A 13,823-nucleotide genomic window follows, 5' to 3' on the forward strand; every position below is an offset into this window, starting at 1 on the left:
TGTGCAGCTGTTTGTAGCTACGGGGGAGTTACCGCGTGCTGCTCTTTACAAATGGCAAATGAGCAGGCATACAGATCCGTGCAACAGGAGTGTTCGAGAGGGCGGGTGCGGTCAGGGGACGCAGGTGTGTTTCCGTGTGTGAGGGGCTGGATACATCAGTGGGAGCATTTTTGGAAATGGTAGCAGTTCCGCCATACTTTGTGTGAGTGGGTAGCATCTGGTGTACATTTATTCCTCTAATTTATGGATCTGCAGTTGTCTGTTTTAGTGTTTGAATTCCTGGCTGCATGTAAAAGTTGAATGAGTGAAAAAAAGAAAATAATAATAATGAGTTTTTTCCAATGTTATTCAGCGCCAGAGATGTCTGTGGTGCTTTGCTGATACAAAGTGAATGAAAGCAGGTAACTGCTCCTCCTTTGTGTAGCTGTGAAACGGGGGAGAATAACCCTGTCTTGTTGATACTAAGTGTATTGCATAGGCTTTTTGGTCCCATGTATTTGGAAAGATAGTTGTGGTTCATGAATCTATTGATGAATATTCATCTCTGCTTTGGGAAAGTAATATTATTCTAAGCTTGAGGTTTGGGATGTATGTTATCACAAAGCATAAGCCTGCAGACTTTGGTTCCTCACTACTGGTGTTACCAGCATCACAGTCAGAGGGGTCAATGCCGGTACTAAGTGCCAGAGGCCTCACTGGGAACTTGGTTTTCCCCCAGTCTGTAGCTCACATTGCATCTCTGGTACTTGGTTGTTCTTGTGCAGGTTTGAAGCAATAGATGCGGAGGTGCTACAGTACCTTCAGAAAAGTATCTTCAGCTCTGGAAGAATTATCTATCAGTTTTCCCTTGTGAGAGGTTTGGCTGATGATAGCAAAACTGCCTGGATGGTGAGTGACATGGCACTGGCATCCTGGAAGTGACTGAGAGAGCTGAGGTAGTGGCTATGTGGAGCTCTGCTCTTCCCCTCTTGGATGTTCCTCGGATTATAAGAGAGACATTTTGAATTAGGCTTTATTTTTTCACAATTCTATCAAACTCTAAGTCATTTTGCCTCAGTTTTCACAGGAGTGTTTTTTGGTTTGATGCATTAGCATTATTTTTGTCTTTGGGGATATTCTGCAATATTGATGTTAAGCTGCTCTGGTCAACAGTGTATGTCTGGTATCAGCATGTACCTTAGCAGCTCTGTACTGAAAGCTGTGTCTGGCCATTGGTGGGGCAGGGCTGTTTCAGCTGCTATCTGAGCAGTACTGAAGGGTGGACAGCTGCTGTTCTATCTCCTCATTCTTGTATAGGCAGAAGTGCTTGGAAGACCTTATGCTGTGATGTAACTGTTTTCTTTGTATCTCCTCTTAAATCAAATTACATTTCAAAAAAGTATTAGAGATTAAATTACTTCTGCAGTATGCTTTAGTACATTCGCAAATGCTACACCAGGACACTAAGTGACCACACTGAGTATATATGTGATGTTACAGTGATGATTTTAATGTTGAATATTTTAATAAGAAACAGGAAAATCTGTAATTCAGTGTTGTTCTTGATGAGAACATAGCAGGACAGGTCTGGTGAGCTGACAGTGGGATGGCCTGTAGTCATTTGGACAATGACAATCAACATTTTTTTCGTATCTTTTGAATGCTTTATAATTTTTTTTTTCTCTCTATGATTATATAACATTGTGGAGAAACGTCTGCCCTGTTTTGGAGGTGACTCACAAAATAACATTTTTCTTCCAATTGCTCTGCTATTTTACTGATTTGGGTGGAAGGGAAGTAAGGCTTAGTAGGCTTAGGAATCCTCCCTTTACAGCATGCACAAAGGCAGCTCTGATGTTTCCATGTCCGGTTACCAGCATATTACAGATTTTGTAGGATGATTCTTATAGAAGGTAAAGAGCATCTTCAATGTCTGCACAGTACCTCTTCCCTGTGCTTACACATTCTTCTGTTGTCTCTGTTTCCTTGTTCTGTTTCTTCCTATTGCTTTTCTTCTGGTGTTCTGTTCTCCTTCTCTCTTTTTTTTTTCCCACTCAAATTCAGAAACATACAACTCTTAAGGACTTAGAGGATCTTTTTATGACTCATGCAGTCCCTCTTATTTCACACACAAACTGGCGTTTAGCTAAAAGCAGGTGAGTATAGCCATAAGCGTGTATGAAGAAGCATACACAAATCATACTACTGTAGGAAATCCTTCTGTTCTGCAAATTAAAGCTTTCCCATTTGGCTCAAATTTAACACTACTCAGAAACTGTCAGTAAAAGCTTTCACCTTAATATGCCTTCTTGCTGGTGTCATTATTTACTGAGTAGAAAAAGCCACACTCCCACAGTCTTATAGAAGATAAGCAGATGTTTTGATCTATGAGGTTTCTGTTCCACCTTAGCCATAATACTATAAGTCAAGATCCTGACAGTTCATAACTTAAAGCCAACAGTTAGGCAGTAACTTACCCAGCCAGCAAGGGCACACAAATGGTGGTCCAGGACCAGGCTCCGCTCCTGATGTCAAGCACCACACCACCTGAGCTCTTCCCATATATTCACAGATAGAACAAATAAAACTTTTTGCTACCAATGCCATAAACAAACTTAAATCCAATTTAACTTGGATTTTTTTTTAACTGTCAACATCACAGATGTTTGTGGAAGCTGCATACCCCATACCACAGTCTGTGATCTACAAAGGGCCTCTCTACAAAATGAAATATTCACCAGGGAATTGTATTAGACCTTTCTGCCAAATATTAATTATTCCTGTGCCTTTCTGTGCCCTGCCATTTCCACGCAAACTTACATTTTTTTCTTTACTGTATCCAGGACATTAATTTTAATAGATGTAGTAGCAGATCCTAATAGGATAAATCTCACCATTTTTAATCTTCGTTATTTCTCAGATGCACTGTTCTGGGAAAAGGCAATTCAACAGCTTCAGAAGCAGTTTTTATGATGAGTCTTTATATTCCTTGGTATCTACTGATGTGCATTAGTGTATACATCTAAATGATTACCCTGGGGTTTGATCCAAAACCCATTAGGTCAGTAATAAGATTTCCTTTAATTTTGGTGGGTTTCAGAGTAGCCATTAGTTGAGCAGCACAACAGTCACCATGTTTTCTGTTCGCAAAAGTGAAAGGATTACCAATGATGTTTGCAACTGTTTTTAATGAATAAACTTCTAGCATTTATGAAAACAGTCTTAAGAAGCAAATAACGACTGGGCTAAGGCAATGTAGAAAAGACCAGTTGCTACCTTTTACTAAGGAAAAGAATCCTTCCACTATCAGTAGCAGAGGGGCTGTCCGCCAGGAAAGGCAACTCAGGAGCTGAGAGTGACATTTCCTTATTAAAAATAAGCACATTGACCATTCCTGCTGACTGGAATAAGGCATGAAAAAGATATCAATTGCTCTGCTCAAAACAGATGGGAATGTGCTGTGTTCTGCGTGATGAAGCACTCTGGAAGGTGTACATTTGTTCTCACATCTTAAATTCCCAACAAATACCACACCCTTATAAAGCTGGAGCATTGCTCCTTGCTTGACAATGTTATCAAACAAAAGGAAAGAAGGAAAATAAATATAGGCTGAAAAACCTTATTTACCATTTTATTTATATTAGGATTTATATTGCTCTAGCTATTTCTGTGCGAGGTTTCAGCCAGGTGTGGTTTTCTCGGCTAGCACTCAATTCGTTGTCTAAAAGTCTTCTTCACATCTTTAGGGCTGTGTATTTAACATCTTAAATGAGGTTTTAGAATATCTTTCAACATTTCCATTTCATACTCTACAGTGACCTGGTTGTGAAGACAGATTTCTGAGGCATACTAAATATATATATACTTCATTTATGTATATATTTATATATTTTTATATATATATATTTATATATATATAAATTCTGAATGATTGTTACTTTCTTCCCCTTTTTTCAATGATTTGCTTTTCTCAGGCTTGTTTTCTCACTGAGACTTACATAAAAGATCTGACTCCAAACCATGTCTACTTATTCATATGTTTTGACAGCCAGGAAACTTGGATCTCTGTACAGTAAAGCATAAAAGTAGTTAAGTTGTACAGAAAACTGTAAGCAGCAGAAGAGGTAACAGTGTTTCATGCAGGAATGTTATTCAGTGATGTACAGCTGGAGTTACTCCTTCAGTTTTGAAGTAGAAGTGTAGACATACACATGGGAAGATACCAGTTGGTTAAATTCTACTGCTTTTCTCCTGAATTCCTTTTGTGATCCTATTAATTATTATAATAATAATATTATTATTAATTATTGCTACTAACTTCAGGATATGTGGATGCTAAAGCAGAGGATGACTTTAAGATCTCATCAATTCTGATAAATAGCATTAAAACTCAGATATAACTGTTTTCCTTAGTGATATAACCAGTCAATTAAAAAAAAAAAAGTAGCATTATTCTCTTTTTTTGAAAGGAAGGAGAAAGAGTTTGAGGTTTTATTTAACTAAAGCTCTAATTTGTCAAATTTATACAGAGCACTGTAATTCATCATTCTGAAAATGCAGTCAAGACTGTTATTTGGAAAACAATATAACAGCATGCCAAAATTCCACCAAAAGCTTTTCTTTAAACCAGTTTTTCATAGAATAGTAAATAGATGCTATTTTATGGATGAAATTTAAAAACATGGGTTGAAACCTAAAATACACATAAGCAGTAATTCGATGAAAAATTTACACATGTTGAATAGTACATATTTATGAGCTAAAAAAATGAGGACCTTCAGTAAGTTAACATATATAGTAAGAGTTTAGGTTTGTGTTCAGGAAAGCGCATAACAATGCAGTGATGAATTGGAGGCATATTTAATTAACAGCATAAAATCCTGGCATGATGGATTCAGCATTTTGTTATCCATATATACTCCATTCAACATCATACAATTTTCTTTGTGAGTGTAAAATCCTCAAGATAGCAGTGGAAAAAAAAGGGTAGTTAAGGAAATTAAAAATAATCTTAGGCCACTCTACGCATAGAAATAATTGTTAGTTTTTACATAGCTGGAAGCTTTTGAGAGCTTAGTTCAGGATTTTGACATCTGTGTCAAAAACAGTAACTCTTGGTGGCATATTTTACAAAAATATAAGGAAAAAAGCCCAGCAGAGGATTATATTGATCAAGAGTCAATAAGTATCTTGATAAACATGTTTGAAACAAATTAGGCTGTGAAGCCAACCCAACTGCCCTTTTATGTTCTTATTTACTTGTATTTTTTTAACAAATGCTGTTTTTTCTCGAAGAGTTACCCAGAGCAACTTCAATAGATATTCTTTCAAAAGCCTTTTCATACTTTTCAATAATGATTTTCATCCCAACTTCTGTCGTCTCTAGTAATAAATTTCATTTGTCTTGGCACAAGAGCCATTCTCTTCCCTCATGAAAATTGAACATTATTATTAATGTAGATAGTCAATTACTTCAGATTAATGTGGATTTATATTTAAAATCAATGCACCAATGTGATACAGAGCACTCTTAAAACACTATAAGCTTCTGCTGGATATCTAATCCATTTTTTAAAAATTCATAAAGAGCTGGGAATCTGTACAGCTACATAATTTGTATGGATATTGTATTTAGGGGATGAGCACATATTTGACAGCTGTGTGACATAAAATACATTTTATTCTACACAGATATTTATAAATTCTTATAGTGTCAGTTACTCAAAAAGGTTGATGTCAAATACGCTTAGAGGAGAAATATAATACAACATTGTTGAGAGTGAATACAATTCATAACACAAAACCTTGGTAAGGGAATGATGGACACAACTCCAAATGCTTTCAGAGGTGGCCGGCATTGTAAAAGAGTACTTTAATCAGTTATAAACTAAAGGCTTTCAGTCTAAGGATTATTAACAGAAACGTAATGATTCAGCAATTACAGATTGCACAATCTGATCTTAAACTTTGTGGAGCCAAAACATTTTGTGATAATTAAGGCAAGAGGCAGTTCTGAATTGTTGGGTTTCATGGGAGTCCTGAGCATGGAAGAAACTACTTGGATCTGAAAGAATTCTCACAGGGACAGTAGGACATTTGTCTTTCTTAAGGCAGGATCAATCCTATCTAGGCCATTGGTCTGCTCTTAATTGCAGCTACAACTTGTACAGTGGTCTCATAAGGTCTTATATCTCCCATTCCAAATTGCAGCACTAGAAGAACTCAGCCACTGCTGTTTGCCTATTTGCAAACCTGACCTCTTTAGGGTTCTCTGGCTGCACTGAGAAAAGAATAGGTATCCAGGGCAAAGTTCTGAGATTTTTGACTTGGGAGCGCAGTAACATTTATCTTAGTTTTCATTTAATTCTTACATTTCACCCCTAAATTTAAAAAGTTGCATGCTAATGCTAAATTTAATAAAATAAAACTACAGTGTATTTTTCTTTCCTGTCAGAATTTTGATATAGAACTGGAAATGATGGTAAAAAGATTGGAAAAGTATAGCCCAATCTCCTCAAGTCCTTTCCATACCTCAGGCAGGGAAGAGTCTTGACTCTGGGTAATACTTTTCAGTGAGCAAATTTTACTCGACATGTACAGTGAGCATTTTCCTGTAATTACTTTTAATAGTTCCCTTTTCTCTACTTCTGTAGGCAGATATCACAATGTCAGTAATTATTTTTATTCCCATTAGCATCTTGGTAAAGATCTAGATGAAGACAGGAATATCCTTGCTCCATAGACATGGAGAGCAGGACCCTGCACATGGTTTGCTGTGTTGATCTCTGCCAATGAGCGGACATTGCAGAAGCCACAGAACCAAATCAGTTGACTACTGCTGACCTGGTGATTTGTGAAGAGAAAATCACAAGTTCTGTCCATTGGAAGGTCTATTGCATCTGCAGCATTTGATGTGCAAAAATAGATGAATCTGTAGAGTCACTCTTTAAGGATAAAATTGTCTTCACTGAACATATTTTAAGCTGCTAGTGGAAAAGTTGCTGTAGTAGTGGAGATAGAAAGTTTTCAAGATCCGACCTTCAGGAACCATACTGTCAGGTAGCTACATCCAAGCTCAAAATTCTCCAGGAAAGACATTTGAACCCTTTTTCGTTTGTTTCCACTGAGAGGTCTTAAAACACACTGATGCTTTCATGTAGCATCTGCAGGGAAGTTGTTAATTATGCTGTAATTACTTTGCTTCCATTAGAATACATGTATTTTAATAGTTAAAATTAGAAACAAACGAGGCCCTCTTTTCTGTAAGAAGCCTGAACTTCTAATTCTGTAGTTAAACTTCAGTTCCACGGTGTTTATTTCAAGTATGATCAAATGAATATCATTGTTAAGGATGAGTGCAGAGTTCTTAGTCACATTAGTCTGAAAACTGTCTGGCTTTCTAGCTTTTCTCCTTGCTGCGTGCATGCCTCATTGAGGTCATACGTTAACTGATTCAAGTTCATATTTATTAATATCATGGCTAATGTCCCTCTGGTTTGTTGTCTAAAGCCAGTCATGCAGAGTAACACAGGTAAAATTATTTTATATTGCAGACTTAATGATTACTGAAATCAAGTATTTCCCTTTCTACTATTGGAAAATTAGAGCTTGAAAAGATTCTGCACTTTTACACTTGCTCCTCTATATGCAACATCATAAAACAAGCATAGGCTTATGTTGATTACGCTGGCAGTGGGAAATCCAGGTGCTATACTGTTAAGTGGCAATGACACTCTATTTCTATCACATGCAGTATATGCTGTACCTGGATTTATGGAAATACTAGCTTACATGAAATTTTTCAATAAGTTATTATCTAAAGGAAGTTTTAGAAACAATAGCTATAGGTCTTTCAAGTTGAAAATACATGTGCAAAGTGACACATGTATGAAAACTGTAAATTAATGACTAATGTTTCATTGTTTAAAAAAGAAAAATTGAATTGTGAAGTCCAAGTATTGTGACCGTATGAGTAATTGGTACAGAAAAATAGGTAGCAAAACTTGTATCCATAATACAATAATGATATAAATACAGTTTTTCTGTTACTTTACTTCTTGGGATATACGGCTCTTTGTCACATTTAAAAATATTTTCAGCAAAGAATGTTAAAATACTAAAAGAACATTAAAAATATTTTCAGCCAATCAATATCTTTCACTCCAGCACACTTTTTTCAAAATTTGGGAAAAAAAAAGCATTATTTAGCTTGGTCAGAAGGTGCAACATTTCCACAAATTTGTCATTTTGGTTAGAAGATTAATTCAAATTCATTGTTCAGTCAATCCAAGAGACTGTTTTTTCTTTTCTTTTCTTTTCTTTTCTTTTCTTTTCTTTTCTTTTCTTTTCTTTTCTTTTCTTTTCTTTTCTTTTCTTTTCTTTTCTTTTCTTTTCTTTTCTTTTCTTTTCTTTTCGGAACATTTTCTTAATTGTCTGGAAACGACACTCAATAAAAGTAACAAATACATTCTCCCCTTACGTGATTGGAAGTATATTGCAACAGGATAATGAAGTGTCACTGTGTCTGCCAGATCTAAAAACATTTCAGAATCAAGTTGTTCCATTGAACTAATTAAATAATTAATTAATTCTGGAACTAATTAAACTTAGTTTCCAGAGAGCTTCTGTCTGGTGTCTGGTTCATTTTGTAGCAGAGTTGCACTCCGGACGTGTGGGAGCTATTCCCTGCTCAGACATCAGACCAAGCCTGTGAAAGCTATTGTGAATGTCCTCACCACAGGAAAAGCTGTGATTGTAATTAATGCCTTATTGGACACGAGAGAATCCACACCTTGTTTTTATTTCTTCTGGAGCAGCACTCTGATTTAGCTCAAACTATTGCTCTTGCTTGTGTGGGTGCATTCTCTCTTGTGTAGATTTTCAAGTGGCTAGAATATTTGCCTGCATATTTCCTCCAGGGGACCACTTGTGTCTTTAGCAGCTTGTTTTCATGAATTTTGAGTTACTCAGTGCCTACTGGGGGCAGCTGCTTTGTAACAGTTTTCAGCAATGTTAACCAAGAGATGAAAAAAAGATATGTGAGAATAGTGATTGTGTGCACTTCTATTCTTGCATTATGTGCAAGCATAGATGTCATGTTTCCAAAGCTATAATGTTTCAGATTATTATGATGTTTTAAATAATAAATGTGTGCTTTAAATAATGTACACACTGCAACACGTGTGCTCCTGCTTCCTTGGCGTTTTTCATTGCTTTGCTTCAGTCCCCTCCAGCTGCCTATCCTTGAAGAATACAAATAATCTCATTGCATTAACTGTTCTCATATTTAAAATGTAGCACACATAGAAATGTTCAAGCCTTTTTGAAGCTTTTTTTTTCTTTTTTTCTTTTTTTTTTTTCCATTCAAGTATTCTTGTACACCTTTTCTTTCTGGTATACAGAAGTGAGCTGGGCAATGTTCAACTTAGATTGTTTCATTCTTGAAGAGATCTATTTTCAATACCGGTGACTATTTTACAGGTAACCTGGTTGATATTTGTAATGTCTAGGTATTCTGCATATTAAGAATGCATAGTACATGGTATCACTAGCTCTGATACCAAAAAGATAGAACAACCAGATTAGACCAAAACTGAGATTTCCCCTGATTTATAGTATCCTACTTTCTTTGTGGCATAGAGTATTATCACAAAAATATTATCTAAAGGATTATATTGTTTTCTACGCTACTCTCCTGTGTAAAATGGTCTTTTCTAAGCTGCAGCTGGCTCCTGGCAGTCAGCGTCTTAAGGACTTTCTAAGACCGAGACTGTATTCAATCCATTACGTTCAGTAGCCATCACTAGACTTGTCTTCAATGAAATTATCTAATTTCATTTTAAAATGATTTATACTTTTGTCCTCCATACCATCCTGTGGCAGTGAGTTCTGTAGTTCAGTTAATAAGTTGGATAAAAAGAGTATTCCCTCATGTTCATTTTAAACCTTCTGTCCGATAGTATCTTTGCATAACCCCTAGTTTTTATACTGAAAGAAATAAAAAATAGTTATTTTCTGATTCCAGTCTGTTTGGGTTTTTCTAGGTTTTTATTCTTCCTGTTAATCATTTAATCTGCAAACTGGAAGATCCTAATCTGTTTAACCTCTTCTTATGTCAGTGATCAGTCACTGACATAAGAAGAGGTTAAACAGATTAGGTCAGATTAGATCAGTCACTGACATAAGAAGAGCCACACTGCCACATTTCTCTCAACTTTATTTTCTTTTTCTACTCCTCAAATGAGCATAGCAGTACAGCAAAATTCCATCTGTCACTCACCATCAGCTCTAGGTTTGACCAATTGTTTGTTTCGTCAATGCATTTTGCTACCTCATTATTTACTCCCTTTTTTCCAGTTCATTTGTCCTTATTTTGGAGAGCTCATGTCACAGTGCAGATCCCTGATAGACCTGACCTACCGTTTTTCACAAATTTTTTACAAAAACTGACCATTTACTTCTATCTCTTGCTCCCTACCTGGATAGATTATATCACATTCTTCTTACCTTGTTCTATATCCTTGAAATAAAAAAGTCCTGCAGAATATTTCATAAGAATATATGCATAAGAAAATAACTCCAAATAATTGTTATTGAATTCCCAGTGAGAATTTATAGCACTGTAAAATGACTATCTTCATCCTATTTAAAATGATTTATTATTGTAGAATTCAATGATGGTAAATCAGTAACACAGTTTGTGGAAACCAATTTTCAGTTAGGGATATTGAAAATACAATGCCTCTATTAGTCTAACACAGGAGTTTAACTAACTCCACTATAACGGAGAAAAAAAAAGAGATTGTCTCAACTGGCTGTTTCTCCTTGTTCACTGAACACATTTCAGACCTAAACTCTGCAGTAGACCAAGCAGAGAGCACATCAGCTCCTGTACAAAGCAGATGCTTATAGTGGAAGGCTGCAGGTGCTGGCTGTTTTCATTTGTTGAAGAAAGCATTCAATAAAACTATTTTATGTGTTACCTGTATATCACAGTATTTTATAAACAATCTGTCCTATAAATTAAGATGTATTTCAGTATTTTTTCTGAAGCAACGTTCATATTTAATATGTTTCCCCACAACTGCTGTAGAATCCTTAAGTGCTCATGGGGAGAGGTGAGATACCATCCACATAAATGCATGGGCAATATTTCCATATTCTGTTTGTTCTGAACAAAGATTTTGAAAAGCTTTATTATTTACTGAATAGTTGCTTTGAGCAAAGAAGCCAGCAAGACTGCAAGCAGGTACGTAAAATAGATTTCTGCTGATAAATAATTTATCTGATAATACTGATATTCATAACCATGGCATTTATGCAAATATCGTTTAGAAGAAGAAAGAGCTTTTGCTTGTAGTGTGCAACATTAATAATTGCTCTGACATTTCAGACTATTTCACTTGAAGCTGTCACTCCTGCCTTGAGTGTAGGAGTACTAATCTGGCTGAGACCAGTTTCCTGATCTTGAGGGACCTGCACTTGGCAGTCTTTGTTGTGGTATGAAAGAAGAGCAGATGACAGTATTGATCACTGGCAATATGGGTACGCAGGGGAAACTTGGCACTTCAGTATATATTATCAAGCATAAATACTGCAGAACTAAAATATGTTGGTACATTGAGATAACTGTGACTACTTATATTGAAGTAGCAAAGCAGGTTGAGTGTTTGCTCCTATTTTAATGGGGAAAACATTCTGCAGAGGGGGAACAGGAAGAGCAGAGATGAAATGATATAATTAAGCATGTATGAAAGCAATTGTTTGATTTCAGGGCAATGAACATTCAAGATGGAAGATTTTACAATACATGAGGACTTTTTAGAGTTTCAAATTAATTCAAAGACAGTTTCCAGAGGGTTGCTGAGTATTTTCTCCCATTTAGGCAGCGCAAGAAGGACATGCCGAGACAAGATATTTTTCTGCACTATTTAGTGTTTCAATATCTTAATTTAAAAGGAGCAAACTTAGAATCATCGAGTCATGGAACTTCTTGATTTGGAAGGGTCCCATAACAATCACTGAATCCAACTCCTGATCTTCTTATACAGTGATAAGCAAAGAAATCTAGATTCTATTTTTTTAGTGGATACAAAGTAAGCAGGCATTTTAGAGTTAACATATTTCTATTTAGTTGCACAAACAGGATAAAACTTGTCTGTAAGCATGAGCTTGCTGTATACCATTTGATAAATACTGATGCTTCCTTTAAGAGATTGTAGCACTGACTGTCTCACTCATCAGAAGAATGAATGATAAACTAAATATCACTTCCATTATGCACCAAGTAAAGAGTTTTCCAAGCCATTTTTCTTTCCGTACATTCAGTTGACCGTATAATTACTGTTCTACCAAGCCTTTCTTAAGCTTGCAGATGTGTTCATGCATCCATTACAAGCTCACACTGATGTGGTAATTTCCAGTTCAGCTAACTCAATTAGTGGTAGGTTGCTCTTAGGGAGCATTTAGATTTTTGGACACACAAACACTCTTCTGAACACTTTACTATCAATGAAATGGTCTAAATGAGGTGTAGCAAATTGCAGGCCAGAAGACAATGAAGTGGGCATAGCAGCAGATGATACAGCCCATCCCCCTTCTCCTTTTGCTTCAGATGTGAGAGAAATCTTCAGCGAGGACCTGAATCAGGGATGGTCAAAGATGAACAAACTCAGTGGTGGGTTTAGAGTGATAGGACGCATAGGGGGTAGTATGCTTTCTGTGGGAAGAAGGTGAAGGAAAATGCGGCAAATGAGATTTTTAAGCAAATTTACTTCCTTATGCAGTGGCTGATCTAACAATAGGGGAAAAAAGGTGCTGAATGAACACCAACTGACTCTTAACTGCAGTGGAAGTCAAATGGTGCTGTACCAAAAAAAAAAAGTTTGGATTCTTTTTTGCCAGTGAGTGCCTGCAGGCAGGGTTTAAATTCACCATCTTCACAATGTACCTTGAGGTAGCTTCGTGTATTCTGCCCTCTCCCACAAGACCTTGCACTCTGTTTATTATAAAACAGTATGTAAATATATAAATGACTGCGTTATAGCAGACAATCTAAGATCTAGTTTGTATGGCAATTGCACTACAATTTGACATGGAAGTCTTTTTAGAGGTAAAGAAAAGGATTTTATATATATATAAATTACAAATAAGGAACATACTATCTATTCTATTATTTTTTCATTATTTCTAAATCAGTTAGTCCGCAACCAAAGGATGAGTCCCTGAGGACAGAAGTAAATTTCTGATGCTGTTCACCAACCATATTCTTGTTCTAATGAAAGCTGTAGTTTTTATATCATGACGTGCCAGGTACCAGAGATAATCGATTATGTTCTCTGTAGGGAACTTTGAAGTAAGAAACCTGATTCATCTCTATTGACAATGGAGAAATAGGGGAACTTACTGACCCTATTAGAACATTTCAGAGTATCTGTAGGACACTTTGTGGTATTCAGTGATGGCCCAGAAGTACATTTGGTTATTGGTGTGTTTAATGACATGCACAGGAAGGCAAGGGGAGACTTCACAGAATTATTTAATGGAATCAAATAGTGGTTCTAGATGGGTATAAAAGGTTAAGTATTTTGAATTGGACTCTTTCGTCAATACTAAGCAAATAAAAGTCAATATTTAATATATGCGAAGATAAATCAAGCTCCAAGTAATGGCCAAGCTACATTACAATAATGCATCTCAATTTGTAAATGTCAAATGAAATATTCTGCATGTTTTAGCAATGTGTTCATTATTTTCATGGTTTTGTGGATTTTTTTTAAAGAGAACTTACTCAAAACACAGAAATCTAGTTACTTCTTGTTGCAAAAACTGTGAAAGTAGCGTAT

Source organism: Meleagris gallopavo, chromosome 4, assembly GCF_000146605.3.
Source record: "Meleagris gallopavo isolate NT-WF06-2002-E0010 breed Aviagen turkey brand Nicholas breeding stock chromosome 4, Turkey_5.1, whole genome shotgun sequence".
NCBI classification, from domain to species: Eukaryota; Metazoa; Chordata; class Aves; order Galliformes; family Phasianidae; genus Meleagris; species Meleagris gallopavo.